Source organism: Mauremys reevesii, linkage group 6 (assembly GCF_016161935.1).
Source record: "Mauremys reevesii isolate NIE-2019 linkage group 6, ASM1616193v1, whole genome shotgun sequence".
Lineage (NCBI taxonomy): Eukaryota > Metazoa > Chordata > Testudines > Geoemydidae > Mauremys > Mauremys reevesii.
The window spans coordinates 53,540,638-53,558,446 of NC_052628.1; the positions used below are offsets into that span (position 1 = coordinate 53,540,638).

The window sequence follows — 17,809 nt, forward strand, 5'->3', positions numbered from 1 at the left end:
AATCTAGATAAGAACATATATGGCCACCATTACCATAGTATCTGAACTTCACACCATCATTAATGGATTAGCCTCCCCACATTCCTTCTGAGATACAGAATTTTTATACCCATTTTACAGATGTGAAATTGAGGCACAGAACAGATTCGGAGAATTGGCCAAAGTGGGTCTGTAGCTAAGTTGGAATTAGATGTTGGTCTTTTGACTCCTAGTCCAACATCCTATCCAGTAGACCATCCTTCTTACCTTACAGGCAATATATCTTCTAAATAATACCTTTTATTACCTCAAAAGAAACCAATTGTATATGCCCTTTTTTAAGAATGATGGTTATTGAATTAATATGTAAAAGAAAGTTTAGAAGATGTCTGTATTATAAAGTAGTATTGTCCTCCAAAATATGAAGTGTCAGAAATTCTAATTAGGGATGATAGTTTTGTTCTCAACTGCTACTGAAATAAATGAGAATGAGTTGCATGTGACCCTCGGAGACTCTCTCTTCTAGATATGGATGATTTTGCCAAATAAAAGAAACGAGTATTAAATATACATTGTGTTTCAGAACCAAAATTAATATATGTTGGTTCACATTTTCAGTGGAAGAGCCAGATTCTAATCTGAGATATCTAGCTTGAATTGACGCATAGCTCAAAATATCTGCAACTCTGGGTATATGCACAATATCGGCTACTCGTTTAACTGTATCTTATACCTAAGATTAAGGTCTGGACCAATATATGAAAACAGAATGCCACATTTCCTTGCTTTGTAAATGTGTCAGTAGGAAGATCTTCACAAATCTGTACTTACCTAGGAGAAAAATGGTTGAGTTCCTATTTGAAATATTTACATTTCATTTTCAAGTGATACCAATCAAATATGGAAGTGCCATTTTTTAGGATAAGATTTAAATTACAGGCCAATCTTCTGATCCAGCAAAGGAAAGGCCCATATGACTTACAGTCAGCAGGAAAGGAGAAGGAAAACACTTTCTCCCCCAATGCCCACACAATTACATTTCCACAGCAATCTGGAACAGCATTATTTCAGGTCCTATCTGTGATAGTCATAGACTTGAATGGTCTCACTATTGACCTAACCTTAGTCCTCAGTGAACAGTCTGTGTTAAAAAATGTGGTAGAACAGAGCGCTAATGCTTTACAGAATAGAATAGAATACAGTGACTTGTAGGAATAGTCAGAATCATAAAATCACCACTTGTCTCAAATACGGTGGATAGGATCTGTCAAGAAGAGGCCAGAATAATGAAAAGTGCTGCTCTTCTGAAACAGATCACAGAATATTTCCTTTGTGTCACACCTAACTGCCGTATCATGTATCACTTTACATTGTTATTAAGTAACGTAGAATGATGCTAAGTAAGGAATCCACTTTGAGTGTCCAGTGAATTGATAACAGTGATGTTCTTTCCCATAGGTGCAGAAGCAGAGCATAAAATCACAGGCATTAAAAACACCATGCTAAAGTAATAAATTTACTTCTATCTCTCTCTCTCTTATCTATCTTAGGGATTTCTATCACACCCGTTCACACGGTATCCTCCCTCTAAATACATTTTTTTTTAAAAGTAAACTTCCACAAAGATATCAGTGTGTGAGCTAGAGTGGAAAATGAACTGTGCTACTGATCACCAAAGAGTGTAATATCTGAGCTCAGTGCTGAAAGAACTGTAGGAAGTAGAAAATGACATCTGTGATGGGATATCCAGTACTATATCTGGATGTGCAGACAGGACAAAGCTTTCATTTTGCTGCACCAAAACCCTAGCATTCAAAAGCACAAAAATACACCACGATATTCACCAAAGATGTTATCAGAAATTAAAAAGGTTTATTCTTCTGATTCTATACTACACATAATTATTGCTAAAATCAGGATAAAAAACTCAGGCCCAGATCCTCAGCTGTATTGTTACCTCAGCGGGGCTATGCAAATTTTCACCACCTGAGGATCTAGCCCCACAGTTTCAATATATATAACACGAAGCAGCTTTGTTGAAATTAGGGAGCCAGCCAATCATACTTTCTTTTTGAAAAATCCCTGAATCCTACTTTCTAATTAATGCATTTTCTTTAAAAATATCCTTTTAAATTAGTACCCGTGATCCAATAGCCCCAGGTTACAGAATGTTTAAAATGTTTACTCTAAAGTAATTTAATAACATACTGGTTCATTCTATTTAGTTTGAAATGAGTCTACCACTCTGTAGTACCTCATTAACAGTAAGGGTTATATTTCTGATCTCTGGCATTTATGCATGTATATTTTGGATGAGGCTATAAATCTTGTATGCCACTGCAAGGATGTATTCTCCGGCCCAGTATTCCAACATATAAAATGTGTTGTATAGAGGTTTGGGTATGTGTGCAATTTAACACTTATTTCATATGTAGTGGATGGGCAATAAACCTAATTTTTAGTCAATCCCATGTGCATAATTTATATCAATTCTTCATCTGCATCTTATACCTAAGAACAAGATAAAAGAAGAAAATCAGACCACTGTCTCAGAACAGTCTGTAGGTAATGCAGGACCTCATCAAGAACTTCTTCAAAGATCAGTTCCTCATATCTATGAAAACACCTTTAAATTATTGTGGTTAAAGATACTGTTGAAACAGTTGCCCTACCGATTCTACATGATTATTGACTGTTCATAGCAGGCCAAATCCTGTGGAAATGTTGTTCTGGTAAGGACTGTGGGATAAGGCTTTACACAGGACTAAAGGCTGTGACCCACTACCAGACACACCAAACCCGCAATAAATAAATAAATAAATCCAGAAACTGGGTTTGTTTTTGGCTCAATTGACTTGTGAGTTGCTAGTTGGCTAGTGTTTGGCTTGTACCTTGTTGCTTCTTCTTTTTTGATAGGCTCCCGGCAAGCGGGGCAATGGGGGACAAGCAGGGGCAAGCACGGGCAAAGGAGGGAGAGAATCAGGAGTTCACAGCGGGCCCACCACAGTCCCCGATTTCACACCAGGGGGATCTAGTCACATAGAGTGTTGGGGTTTTTAGGGATTGGCTTGTTTTGGCGTTGTTCGGAAATGGAATTAGCTTGATTTTTGGCTTATTGTGAAAGTCAGGGTGTTTATTTACTGTCCTACATGTTGATCCAGATCATGTCACACCCTTAAGATCTTCATGGAAATCCTCCCAACTCCACATATTTCACCCTTACTTGGATGTGACATGCAAAAGATGGGGATGGAGCTGTGGCAGGCCTGTGAAGGTGTGAACCAGACACATTGTCCCCCTCTACCCTTTCAGAACATACCCAGGCTTTATTTACTTTTTTACAGACTCCCCAGTGAAAAGTGCCCTCCTGTGGCTTTTCACGCTAGAGACAATCTGGACCAGGGGTTGGCAACCTTTCAGAAGTGGTGTGCCGAGTCTTCATTTATTGACTCTAATTTAAGGTTTTGCATGCCAGTAATACATTTAAATGTTTTAGAAGGTCTCTTTCTATAAGTCTATAATATATAACTAAACTATTGTTGTATGTAAAGTAAATAAGGTTTTTAAAATGTTGAAGAAGCTTCATTTAAAACTAAATTAAAATGCAGAGCCCTTGGACTGGTGGCCAGGACCTGGGCAGTGTGAGTGCCACTGAAAATCAGCTCGCGTGCCGCCTTCGGCACCCGTGCCATAGGTTGCCTACCCCTGATCTGGACCATTTTAATTTTTGTGCTGATCTTTGAAATTTCTTAATGTTATTTAGGTTAGACTAATGCACTATTATTTTACATATAGTCAATAGCTTATTACAAGTAATTTGTTATTAAGAATAATATAATTTATTACAAATTAAAATCAATAAAGCTTCCTTAGTATTTGCATTTTTCTGTCATTATATAGTAATGTTTCCCATGGACAACACGCTGCATTAAGTTTACTCTGTAGATGTCTTTTCCAAGCAATTTCACAATCCTCTGCCATGTCCTGTACAGATTTTGCTAACTGGTATTGGTTGACTGTTTAAAAGCAAATACTGCAAATACTATGTAATGGTTCCACAAATGACATATATCCTTTCTATGTTTATGAAAATAACACAAATAGTGTTATCTCTAATTTGATTTGCCTAACTCTATATCTCTGGATCATGGCATTAGAGATATATGATTAACATGTCTGGGTTCCAGAAACAGCATATATTTTAATACTCATGCCTATAGTTAACTTTGTCTTCTAAATCATACAATCAAAGAAATTAGAATCAGAAAAGACCTGTTAGGCTAGAGCTCCAGTTTCACTCAAGCAATTCAAGATGCACCAGGAAACAAGTAGCACGGGCGGGGAGTGGGGGAAGGGGGAAGGAGGACTTCATGCCACCAAGACAATATCACCCCTGATCCTGGGAGCTGCCTCAGTGCTGCTTCAACTTGAGCCAGCAGATAGACAGTGGGTCCCAAAGAGCTGCTCCACTGGTCAGGATCTCTGAATCTCTTCCTTCTCTAGCCCCAATGCTGTTATGCCCCCCTAGCCAACTTGCTGAGCCCTAGCACAGCTTTAAGTCCCCTGTATGACATTGCAATGGCACAAAGTGCCAAGGATCTAGCCCATTGGGTCATCTAGTCTACCCCCTGCCATTACAGGACTGTTCCCTACAGCAGAGTCTCAAAAATTCTCAAGTACTTCATCCAATCCAAATAACTCAGATGATAGGGCTTCTACCATTTCCCTGAGGACATTACTCCACAACCTAAATATGTGTCACTGTAAGGAAATATTTATTGACACTCAGTTTAGCTTAATTTCAGCCTAATACTCCTAGATACACCCTCCCCACACTTGAGCTGCCCTAAAAAATTCCTATCCGTGCAACTCTCTTCTTCGGTCTTTCAAATTTACTTTCTCTTTTCAAGGGAAGAAGCAGTGCAACTACTTCTTGTGGGAGACTTCCATCCCTTTTTGCAATTTGTTTTCCTGGTTGAAGGATGAACCCTCTCTCATACTTTAAAGTGTTTCCAAGATTCAAACAAGTTTGAAGATCTGGGATACTGTCCGATCACAAGTGGCTTAAATAAATGGCAGATCCCAGTACTGTTGAGCCCTAGTTTAAATTATTCATAAACGTGACAGATATGTGAGTGAGGCAGAATACAACCTAAAGACCAGACGCTGCACTTGATTTAAAGCCAAACTCCAATTTATTTCAGTGAGAGCTGCATGCATGGATATGTCCATAAGTATTTAATATATGAAAATATATATTTCTATGTAAATATACACCCACACATGTTATATACGCATTGTGAAAAAGTCATTAACTTTTATCAGGTTTTTTAACTGGTAAAGTTCAGATCTGTGAAAGTGTAAGGAGTCTCACTCTCTTTATTTCTATTTGTAACTTACATGGTAAGCTAAATATTTATGAAATCCAATGTTTTTCCTCAAAGTGTTAGAGTAACACATTATATTTCTGATGTCACAGTTATGCTATTCTCATACCCTACTGAAAATCTTGTGACATTCAAATTTGCAAAACTGCTGCAAATCCTATTTTCTTCTTCCTCCTTATAAAATTGCACCTGACAGTTCAAATGGAGTCCAGTAAGTTATACTTCATCACAGTAGTTTGCAGGAGCCACAAAAACCCTGGTGCTATACAACTTTTTCGAAAATCAGACCCCTCCCCACTCCAAAAAAAAATCCTCTACTGTCACATGGTATTAATCTAATAAAATCATATTTTTGTTCAAGTATTGGTGAGTTATGTTATAGCCATATCAAACTTGTGGAAATCTAATGCTGTATTTCAGTTTTCACCACTATATACTCTATTCATCTATATATAAAAGACTTGATTTTCAAAGGTGCTGGTCACCTGCTGCTTTCATTGAAGTCAGTGTGCTGTGGGTGCTCCAAACCTTTAAAAATTAGATTAATACAGTTCTCTTACTTATTCAGACATAAAATACACAGGAATAATTACAGAATGTGACAAAACTTAACAATTATTTTATGCTGCTTTTGGGTTTGAAGTGAGATGGCATGTCTCACAACATTCCTTCTCTTTATTAATTTTATTTGGCTGTGAGGCACTCCAGGATATTTCAAACTCTTCTGCACCTATATTTTCAGGGCCTTAAAAATGGAAATGCTAAACTATCAGCATCTTTTTTAAACCCCATTTGAGCCCTATAATACTTTCAAAAGTTCATATAATGTAAATGGGAAGTAAAAGAGACAGAAAATGCTCTCTATCTGAGATACAAACTTTCCAAAATACTGTTACGCAATGTTAAAGAAAAACTGTAAATGTGTGCATAGTATCCACTGAGATGAAACATCTCATTTACAGGAATTTCCTGTCTGATTTTAATAACACACAAAATTAAACACATAAATATTAATTTTATGTATCACATCAGATGTAGGCAATGAAAAAGTATGTATCACATCAGATGCAGGCAATGAAAAAGCAATGTTTACATTTATGGGTGACTCATTAGTGTTTTATTATGTGAAACACTAGGAGGCATCAGTTGGGTAAAAAAAGGAGTTCTGTTTCAAAAAAGGTAAAATTACCAGAACTAGTCATCTATGAAAGTTTGATACTTCCAAATGTTAGTATAGCATATATGTCATAACTTTATTCCCTGCAAAAACAGCCAACACTTTATATTATATTGCCAAATTAGATTGTAGCAAAAGAAAAAAGGTCCACATTTGATTTGCTAATTAATTTGTAAAATATACTGTGATGTCTACGGATGTAACACAAAGTACAGCTGAATATTGTATTTTAAAATATAATGGAATACTACCTGGAACTAAGATAATTTACTTGATGCTTAATGCCACACTTCTGCTAAATTGTAAAATGCGGGTGCTTTTTGCATATGTTCCTAGTAGGATAAGTGCTATAAATTTAGTATAGTCTCAGGCAGTTTCAAGAATGATCTAATTGCTGTTGAAGGATGTATCACCTAACCAATTTTAAAAAAAAAAAAAAAGCCCCCAAAACACTCTATTTCAACAAGTGTTGAATAAACAGTGATTTTCTGAAAGACATGCAACAATGCTCCATGTGGATCATTTTTTATCACGTCATATAAAACCAATCATTTCAAAATTGAATTTTCCCTGCTTTGAATTACATTTAATGACTAAGCAACAGGGTTATAGTATCCTTATATAATAATCAATTGAAATTGACGTGTGCCTTGCCATGCTGCAGCAATCAGCTTTTATCTCTGTCCGATCAAAATGACATGAGAACTGCTTAATCCTTCTTTTGTAAGGCACATAAGACTTTGTTGTCACTGTTGGTTTTGTGAATTGCCTCTATAAGCTGGTCTGATTTCCTAAAGATGACAGATCCCGGTGAACAGCCAAGCTCTACTGCACTGCAGTCAATGCGACTGTGAGATTAAGGTACAGTACTGAAGACACCAGCTTTTAATCACCTGTCCACATGTAACATACTGACCATCAGCTCTCAGAAGATTAGCTTAAATCCTTTCAGAGCAGCCAGGCAATTACTATATTCATAAAATGAAAAAAGCATATTTAAAATATTTTGAGTTTTCACTTACAACTTAAATAGTGCATGCTGACCGGAGTTCTTCTGTATATGTTTTAGTTTTGAAATAAGGTGCAAAGGTATACTGTTAACCCTTTCATAGACTAACCTGATATCATTAATCTTAGTGCTAAAGTTTTCTACCTCTTGAGTTACAAATAAACCTGTTTTTAATTTTAGAGGTTTGTCTCTAAATCACCAAATAGACTAAAATGTATATGTAGAAAAAAGTCTGTTTATATTATACTATGGGATTTAAGATGCCTGAAGTGCATTACACAAACAGATACACTAATTATACCGCAAAATATTGCATCAATTAATACAATAAAACTTTTATTTTACTATAGAGTATCTTATTTATGTTATTTCCACAATCAGTGTACTTAAATCAACACCAAACCATCTTTTCTGAATTTTTGGTAAATTAATGTGTAATTTAGAAGTTTGGTCCAACAGGTGAAAATGTAGTTTAGAATCATAAAACATTATTTTATGCATTCGATACCAGGGCATGACTTTTTGCTCAACAAGATACAGAAATACTCTTATGGATGCACTGTACTACTTTACTGATCAGCTGAAATATTAACCTGTTACAAAAAGAGTAAAAGAAAGAAAAACTTAAAATGCCAAAAAAAAAATAATAATTTGAAACTTCTACGCAACTGTCAAGTTTCTACATAGTTATTTAACTATTCCTTCATATTACAGAGGTACACAAAGAAGTTAAAAACATTTTCAATCAAAAACTTTTAAAGATGAACTTCTAGAAAAAGTCTGGAAAGATTAATTTCTGTTTGTCCACAAGGCACTAAATGTTTTAAACTCACAAGATAAAACTGTTTACATGATCATCTCTCTCTCTCTCCCTCTCTCTTTTCTGTGGGTAATTTACATATACTCAAATAAAAGGACTTTATTAAGAAAAATTATATATGCACTAAAAAAAAAGCTTTAAGAAGAATCTTCAGACTACCATGAAATTGGAAGAAGCTTAAAAAATAAAAAGCGCTTGTCTGATCACTAAGGTACTCTTAAATTGGCAATCCAGACACGTCATTTTGAAAGATTTTAATCTCACATATTGTTCATCATTTATTGTTACATCAACACTGAAAGGCATGTTTAAACTTAAATTGGCTTTTTCTTGGTCAAACAGGCATAAGAGAAAAACTCTGAGAACATGGGATAGTATGTTACAACTGTATTCTTTTATAAGGAAATTTAATGTTGTACTTTACTCTTTCACATCTTACGCCAACTGCTTGACAGACATCTGATTTAGGATCTTCTGTCTGTGGGCCTGTTCCTGAAAATTATTACTCACATGAGTTGTCTATCCTCATTCAGGCAGCCCTACCATCATCAGTGGGACTTATTTAAGGACTACTTGCATGAATGAAGGTTTGCATGATCAGGCCCTAGATTTGTCCTTCAGATACTGTCCATAAGATAAACAGTAAAAAATGTATGTCAGATTATTAAAGCCAAAGGACATGTATTACAGGAATACAGACATTCTGGATTTAGGGCCCAAACCTGAAGTTGTTACTCAGTCAAGTCTTTCAGTGTCTTCAACAAGAGTTAGTATTTGACCCAATATGAAATATGGATTTCATCAAAGTACAGAGAAAATACATATATGATGTCATAGTTCTATATTTATTTAAATAAAATGGCTAAAATAAGAAACACTGTGCGATTTCTGGTCGGTTTTTGTCTCAGAACAATGTTCTAAGCATCTTCTAACAATAATAATTTAGAAAATGACAAATTTCCAAAGTGGCCAACTGCATGAGTGTTTGAAACTGAAATCAGCCAGTACTACAGAGGTTCAAACTGGTTCACAGGTGGTTATATTTCCATGTCCTGCCAAGCCTCTAGGGATTAGAATTATTATACTCCATATAAACATCTTTCCTCTGCGACCACAATACCCTGCAAAGTGCCAGTAAAAAGAAAGCTAGTCACATTTTTTTGTCGAACATAATTGGTTTGCTGGCCACCTTTACACCCCTTTTAAAATAAATCTATGAAATTAGAATATAATTTAAGGCAATTGCCATTAAACTTATCATCAGATATGTGGTAGGAAAGTGCATTTTGTGTCTAGGCAATTCTCCATAGACCTCCAGTGAAATATTGGCAAAGTGCCTTTCTCTGCTTAATTCTTACATCCTAATATTAAGGTATATATTAAGATATTTTATTTTAAAAGACAGGTATTTGCTAATCATAACCACCACATACAACCAATGAGAATAAAAACTTTCTTTAAAAACATATAATAACAGGGCCCTGAAGTGACAGAAATTATTCCGATATAAAGTTTTGCCCTGTGCTATTTACCTTTTCATGTACTTTTGGATTAAAAGAATAAGTAATATAGTTTTATTCTTGTTCAGTTTTCCAAGATGACAGAACACCATATTAAATTATCTAGAAAATATAAGTATTCCAGTTCCATAATCCACCAACAGTTTCTCTAAATTCCCCCTTTACACCAAACTTTATCTTAGACCTTAAGTAACTTTAATCAAAAGTAAAAAATAGCCAGTTTTGTAAAGGAGATCTAACCTTACTCACTCTTAATATAAAAATTAGTTCAAGTATTATGTGAATACCAGAACTTTCATTCTAACAGAAGAATACACCATATGCCATAATGCAAGATGCCTCTGCGTTTCAAACTTAAGTGTGAAAAAAGGAAATGCAAAAAGGTATACACTTACAGGCATGCTTTAACTAAAACTGAATGCAAGAACTGAAAAGAGCAGTGGCATATGACGTTTAAGAGTGTTTTGCTCCCATGCCAGACTGTTTCTTCAGTGAACTGTTTGATAAATCAGGGGGCAAGTACTACAAGGTCATAGCATTTGGTGAAATATTAAAACCAAACAAACTGCACACACTTTACGATATCAAGCACACTAATGACGTGAACTAACTTCATGAAACTTTAAACACTCAAGAGACTGATGGGGACGAGTAATTTGAATAGCTGGTGATTTAACTAAGTTGCTTGACTAAAAAGTTACTTTAAGGCAATTGCTAGTGGATTCATATATTTAAAAAGTATACAACTAACCTCAATCCCAGAACACATACATAGACTGACAACATTCTTAAAAAATGCAATAGGATATGTATATGGGGCTCATATACAATCCCCACTGTATTTTATTTCCATTCTGAATTTCATATATACTTACATTACAAACATTTAGATGAGCAGACTAGTCCTTGAGATATTTTCCTTTCTTAGGAAAAAAAAACAAAAAACAAAACAAAACAAAAAAACCCTTTACTTCTTCCAGCCTTTTAAGTGTTCACCACCTGGTTCAACATGCAGCCTCCTTGAACCACACACAAGCCTCAAAGTCAATCCAATAGCAGCCAGAAGATGTCTGATGTGTGTGTGTGTGTGTGTGTGCGCGCGCGCGTGTGTGTATCTCTGTGTGTGTGTATGTGTGAGTGCACAGCGTGGAGGAGGAGAAAGTGGCTGTGCTGCTGGCTGGATTAAAAGTAACCGGACTCGTCCTGAAAGCGTCCAGGAAGGAAGTGACAGAAGGCGAATGGGAAAAAGAGAGCAGCTCACAGCCTTTGTAACATCGCGGAGGGGGGAAGGAAGAGGCAAGGAAGGGATTCAAAACTACACGCTTGATGAGGTGTCCTTTTCTGCTTCTCTCCCTTCCCTCTGTCTCTCTCTACTTCTCTCTCTCTCTCCCACAATCCCAAACGAATGACTCTCTCCTCCCGAGCTGGAGAAATAATCAGTTTCACTCTTGCAAAAAGGGGGCGGGATCAGATCCCGAAAGCGTTTTAATAAAACAAACATAGAGCAGCAGCAGCCGCAGCAGCTCCTTTCCTTGCCCCTCTAGTCTACACTAGATTGATAAATTACTCCACTACCCTACTTTAATTATGTATATGGTATGCAGAATAAATCACCGAACATCAGCACCTCAATCAAGCACTTTTTAAATGATAATTGCATCTTGGGTGAATCAATCTCTCCATTCCTGACATTTTGCTAATTTTAGTTTGGCGGTGGGGGTAATGGCATATGCCACACGCAAACCTAATGACAATCCTTTATTATACAACATTAAGGAAATACGGCATCTCTCCCCTCCCCCCCCCCTTCTGGTGAGGTTCAGCAGCAATAGGACACAAGACCACTGCAGGCTCTGGGGGAGAGACACTCTGGGCCAGCTCAGAAACAGCCACGGCAAACGCTGCGCACGCTGGAATTGCTGCTAATAAAGGGCGCCCAATGTCCTCCAGTGGCAACACTTACACAAAACAATCGTGGCTTGAATGCGAGGAGTTACGGGGATAGGGGTTTAAAAATATTTTAAATGCTGCTATCCTGATATGCCCGTGATCATTCCCCTATGTGTTCAAGGGGAAAATATCTGGGCATCAATACATTCCAACGTCTATGTACAAGAAAGCGGAGATAGGTACCCAACTGAAATAGAGGATGCCGGCAATTATTAAAGGCGAATAAGCTGAAAGGGGCGCTGAAATGCAAAGTCTGTGCAAGCGGCAGAGAAGATCCGTATCATCATCATCATCATCATCATCATCATCCCAGCAACTGGAGGCTGTCAGGCCAGCAACTTTTTAATCAGTTTCGAAACAGATCCAAACATATCTGTGCAGCAGGCGAGTGTATTTTTAGCCCGCATGACATTTTCTACCCCGTCTCCTTGCACCTTTATTGGCCTCTTTCTTCGGAGCCTTCAGTCTGTAAACCAACCCAACTTCCCAAACGCATTAGACTTCCGTATCCAATTGCTGGTGACTTCACTTACCCTGGGCTGCTTCAGCTGCACAGGAAGCAGGCACGGGGCTAGGAGAGAAACAATCGTGATGCTAACGTTTGAGGGAATGCAAATAAACAGACTCCCTCAGCAAACAGGGTTGTTGGTTAGATAAAGTACTGTTTGCCTCATTGCACAAGTCCTACTGCATGAGATGGTTTTTCTGCAGACTTTTCCACAGAAATGTAGTATTTCCAACACACTATATAATAGGACAGAACCTTCCTCATATGATCATTTACCTTTACAACCAGTACTGAAAGGACTCTTCTGTACACAAATAAAAGTCAAAATTAAGCATATGTAAAACTTGGTGAGTAAAACTACTTTGCAGATTCTTGTTTTAACTTTTACGTAGATAGCCAACTTCTATAATGCTTTGAGAGCAACAGGATACTTTATAAAGGTATAAGCCATAACAGACAGGAGTAAAGGAAACCTGAAGACTATATATAATAACATCAAAGCAGTGAATAAAACAACAGAGAGACTTATTTTGGTTTACTTTATTTTTATTTCAAGGGTCTAACCCTATACTTTTTTTTGCATGTAAATATCCCATTGGGCCATTGACTGACTTCTAAAATTTCAGTTTAGGTCATTAATAAATGTCTATTTATTTTACTGTATATTCTAAAGCAGGAATGCTCAAAGCATGGCCAGATCTGAATGAAACTGATGGAGTTATAAAATATTGCCCAAGACTGTTCTCAGTTTTGATACTTAGGCGGTGCCTTAACTGACTACAAGTCCCATAACCCTCTACTCCATCATAATCAGATTTGATAATAGTGGGCGGACAATTCTTACTGGACAGATATCCACAAACCACATCCCGTAAAACACAACAACAACAATAATCATAATTAATAATAAATAAACATAAACATTTATATTGCAGTAGCCTCTAGAGGCCTCAGCCAGGTAGACACTGTACAGACATATAAAAAATGACAGTAGTTGGCACACACGTTAGTAGTATCAGCAGAGGGACCAAAACCTGGGAGAACATGAAGTCTGAACTACCCTTTCAGCCCTAGTGGTCTCATCAGGTTTGGAGTGAGGCACTCTGGTAAAGAAATATGGGAAAGTTTGCACTGATCCTATCCTTGTGGTGCCTGTTCTGTAGCTAGAGTTTCATTTTCCCAGCTATCAATATGGCACCAGTCTTTCCAACAGCAATAACTAATATTTTCTTAGTTTTTTTAAAAAATGGAGCATTATGCGTTGGGACATCTAGTTTCTAGGCTCACACCTTTGTGCTGTAGATGAAAATGGCTGTAATCTGTTGCATTCTGTGCAAGCTAAATGCATCTTTCAGGCTTTTGTCTAGTTGCTTGAGCAGACCCTTTAGTTGGCAGGATAAAGCTTGGATGGTACTTCAATTCAACATCAAGAAATCAGATAGCAATTACCACAACAAAGTAATATGTACAGCTGCTTAATATGTCTACTATGCCTTCCACATTTTTAGGCTCTGAGGGCCTAATCTTTAAATAGTTGTGACCTTCATATATTAGAGTATCTGTAAACTGTGCCAGGTTTTTGTCAGAGCACAATTCATCAAAGCAATGTAGAGGACACCTCCATCTTAAAACAGAGTTCAAATATTAAGTGGAAAAACAGACAGATGGACAGATCTACAGTAGAGGGCATGCTTCCTCATCAACTCCAGGATTCAATAAAGCATGTATTAGTGCACAAATATGCAGTATCTTTGAAATATGTGTAGAATCTTTCTACCTGTTAGGGTTAATTTTAGAATCTGGAATAATTTTAAACAACGAAAAATCTTTGCTTTGTTATCTGTACCAAGTTTTAAAAACATGCATCATAAATAGCAAATATTTTAGGGGAGAATCCCATTTGGATTTCTTCCAAAATGGTCTAATCTAAGCTATGGTTCCTGTTGTAAACTGGTCATTCATAGGCCTATTGGCAACCTGTACTATGAACAATGTTGCACCTTTTTCCAATGCATCACCTGACATATCTGAATTAAACAATAAAGCATAACATGAGGTGGGATCATTAGAAACTCAGATCCCCAAAGCCTTATCAGAATGAGATATAGTCAAGTGTCTCTTTTCCTTAGAGTGTGATTATCTCATGGTTAGCTTAGCGAGCACCCCCCATAAAGGGTCTTAGTAAAGTCCATTTTTAATTTTCTGTACCTGGTGACAAAAAAATTCTTAAAAGAAATGAGGCTACCAATTTATATCATTAAGTGACATTTCAACAGAAGATGACTGAGATTAGGACAAAATGATCCACTTACTTTGCATTCTAACCCTGGGGTGGTATAGCTTCTATTTTCTGTGCAGAGTTCTGCCCCACCACACTCCACCCCTTGCTCTTAAAACCACCTCTCTATCTTATAACAGCAGTGTACTAAAGCACTTCTTCCTATGTCTGTCTGCTTTTTAACTTGGCCCATGCTGGGTGTAGCTCTTGAAGTGAGCTTTAAAAAATTATTTTAAAGTGAGCTGGGGCGGTTGCCACAGCAACCCACCCTGAGAGGAATCAAGGCTATAGATTAATCTACCCCACAAGATTATTCAACAGTACTGTATTTGTTCTACAGTCATTCAGAATATTCCTTCAATCCATATGCCTTTATAATTGAACATAATGTATACATTCGGAAAATCTCAAAGATAATAGGATATGGATTCCAGGAGCAGAATTTAAATATTTTATAAACCATAGGAAAGAATTGGAATGTATATAATTTCTTGTCAAATGAATTAATTATAAAAGATATTCACAAGGCATGGCTGAGACATGAACTTTAAATAAAATGGTATGCCATTACTAAAATGGTGTAATGCACAGCAAGCAATGATTACAGAAAGCCTTTGTCAATGGTATACCGGCAAGTATACAATACAGCAGAATTTGCTATCAAGGCTTTGCTCTGAGCCTAACATTTGAAATTATAAAAACTACTTAATAATATTAAATGCAATAAATATTAAACACTCACCACATACACCCTCTTTATTGTCAAAATCATCCACCTCCAATGCTTTACTTAATCTGTTCCATAGTAGTTACTTCACAGTTTACAATTCTTATTCGGCACCTTAAATATTTAAAAGCACAAAAGTAGCATATTATTAAAATGTAGGTCTGTGGTAGTGAGGCAAATACATTTAAAGAGACGTATGAAAGAAATAGCTTCTGAAAAATACTGTCTTTATTGTTCTGAACTTAATCTCACGATTATATCACTTTTAACTATGTATGATCAAATACCTTTATGTATTAAACAGATGCAGTAAAATCTATCTGAATCCTACTTCGGGGATGCTGAAATATCAATAAAATTGTGAATTGTAATAAAACTATTGATCTGAGATTGTAATAATCTTCTGAGTAGGTATTATATAAAATATTTATGGTTGTCTTCACTGTTTTTTTAAACAGTTCCCTCACTGCTTAATGAAGAGGTGTACTGTACAGAGGTAACAATTAAAATTATTGTGTCAAAAGCTGGAATTTTATGGCAAAGTGTATTCATCAATTTATTTTATTTTTTTAAGAACTATTGTTTTTTACACACCAACAACCATCTAAGGAAGGTTCCATAAAGGCCTACCTTTTAGATTGCAAAACTGCCTGTAATCAGAACACTTTTCTTCTTGTATTGTTTGTCCAGCCTTCTGTACACTAGTTGCTTGTGAAAATGGTGTCTTCAACCAAATTGTAATGTGCCACCCAGCAAAGTAATCGAGTAAATGGCCAGGTTTATAGCTGTAGACTATTTGAATGATCATTTGGACCATTTCTTATCTGATAGTTTCCTGATATCTTGCCTTTCTATTAATACTTTAAAAAAAGTTTCATTTTTATTTGCATATTTGAAATGGCTTAAGAATTACTGCACAAGACAGTGTTTGAGTTTTAGGAGAAGCTTATTATTGTTCATAACTAGGAAGTTAGTGTAACTCTTGAGGTTATTCACAAAACACTGGGATATACACAGGATGCGTCCTGCAAAATCCCCCTCACAGGCACAGTATGCCTGGTTTCCGCTTGCAGCTACAGTGTGGCGGAACTTTAAACTCTTTATATTAGGGGTGGGCTTGATTCCAAAGAGGGGCAGTAAGGGGGGGGGGAGAAAGGAAGGGGGTATTTCTGAGCCTCCCGGAACTTGGGACTGGCCAGCCCTTACCAAACATCCGCAAGCCCACAGCCAAGGGCTGCTTTTGAGTTCAAACAGCCCAAACCCCAGTAGATGATTTTTATGGCCACTCAATCCACTGACACTGCACAGATTACAGACCAATCAAAAGTACAGTAAAGCAACAGCCGCGCGGTACCCGTCGGATTTCCCCTCCTCTCCTCCCGCTTCAGGCTGTTGCCGGTGTAGTGTCAGAAAAAGAACAGCCAACAAGTGTTACGTGTTGGTACTAGTAGCAAAATGTGTCCGCAGCGGTTTTTGACACTACAGTGTGTGCATGGGCGATTAAATTAATGGACATGGATTGGGAAGAGAGGGACAAATGTGCGTCCGCACTGAAGACAGGGCAGCAAGTGTCATCTGTGAACATGGAAGAGAGAGAGAGAGTGTGTGTGTGTGTGTGCATATACATACATTGGGAGGCGAGAGGCAGATTTCGGGTGCATGGCCCCGGTGTGTGTGGGGGGGGAGGGTAATGTGTTGTGGATGTTCGGAGAGAGTGCTGTTGTGTTGGGTGTACCCGGGGAAGGCATGATGGAAGCGGGAGGAGTACACGGAGTGTGACCTACGCGTTTGGAGTGGAAGGAGGGTGGAAGAAGTGGGTAGAAGAGGGGGAGGACGGGATCCTACGCGGTGTGTGCCTTTGAGCTGAGTGAAAGAAGACCATCATCTGTGTAATGGACCGCTTGTGCAGAGCCGGGGATGTGCTCGCGTGCTCGCGCGCAATGGGGGAGCGATGCGGTCGGTGTGTGCACCAGGTGGCGGACACGCGTGCGTGCGCTGTAGAGGCGAGCCCCGCTTTATGGCTGGGTGCGCTTTGGGAAGGAGGTGAGAATGCCACGTGTGTGCGCGCACCGTGGCAGGGACGGGTGCCGTGTGTGTGTGCGCGTGCACTGGAGGGAGAGTGCCGTGGCTTCTTGTGTGCGCACTGAAATGGGGGGCTGGGGGATTTGTCACTCACAGTGGTGGGGTGGGAGTGGGCTGCAGAATCTGTTTGCTCTGGGACAGCATAGTAACCAAGACTTCTTCCCCTGCCCCTCGCCGACTAGAAAAACCCAGAGGAGGCAGAGGAGACGCGCATTAAGGAGGCCCAAACCCCAAAATAAAGCAGAAATGCACTTACATGCTGGACACAGTCTGGATGCCCAAGAGTCACACAGTGCGCTTTATGCCCTGCGTATCAGTCACTCAGCCAGACTAGGCACCACTGCCCAATCTTCCTCGCCTCCTGCTCCCCCC

The 17,809-nt window shown here is 38.0% G+C and overlaps 1 protein-coding gene across 24 annotated transcripts in view; it reads right to left on the bottom strand.

Moving 5' to 3' along the window:
• MEF2C (myocyte enhancer factor 2C) overlaps positions 1-17,809 on the bottom strand; it is a 155,095-nt gene that overhangs the window by 124,155 nt on the left and 13,131 nt on the right. For 16 of the 24 annotated variants that reach the window (XM_039543985.1, XM_039544010.1, XM_039544006.1 and 13 more), the window contains exon 2: positions 15,371-15,469. The exons of 1 other annotated variant lie outside the window; for it this stretch is intronic. The gene's annotated coding sequence lies outside the window, so the exon portion shown is untranslated. Of the gene's footprint in view, positions 1-10,767; positions 11,296-12,375; positions 12,414-15,370; positions 15,470-17,693; positions 17,796-17,809 lie in introns of those variants that run through there. 7 more of the 24 variants (XM_039543993.1, XM_039543983.1, XM_039543994.1 and 4 more) reach the window with 3 other exon arrangements.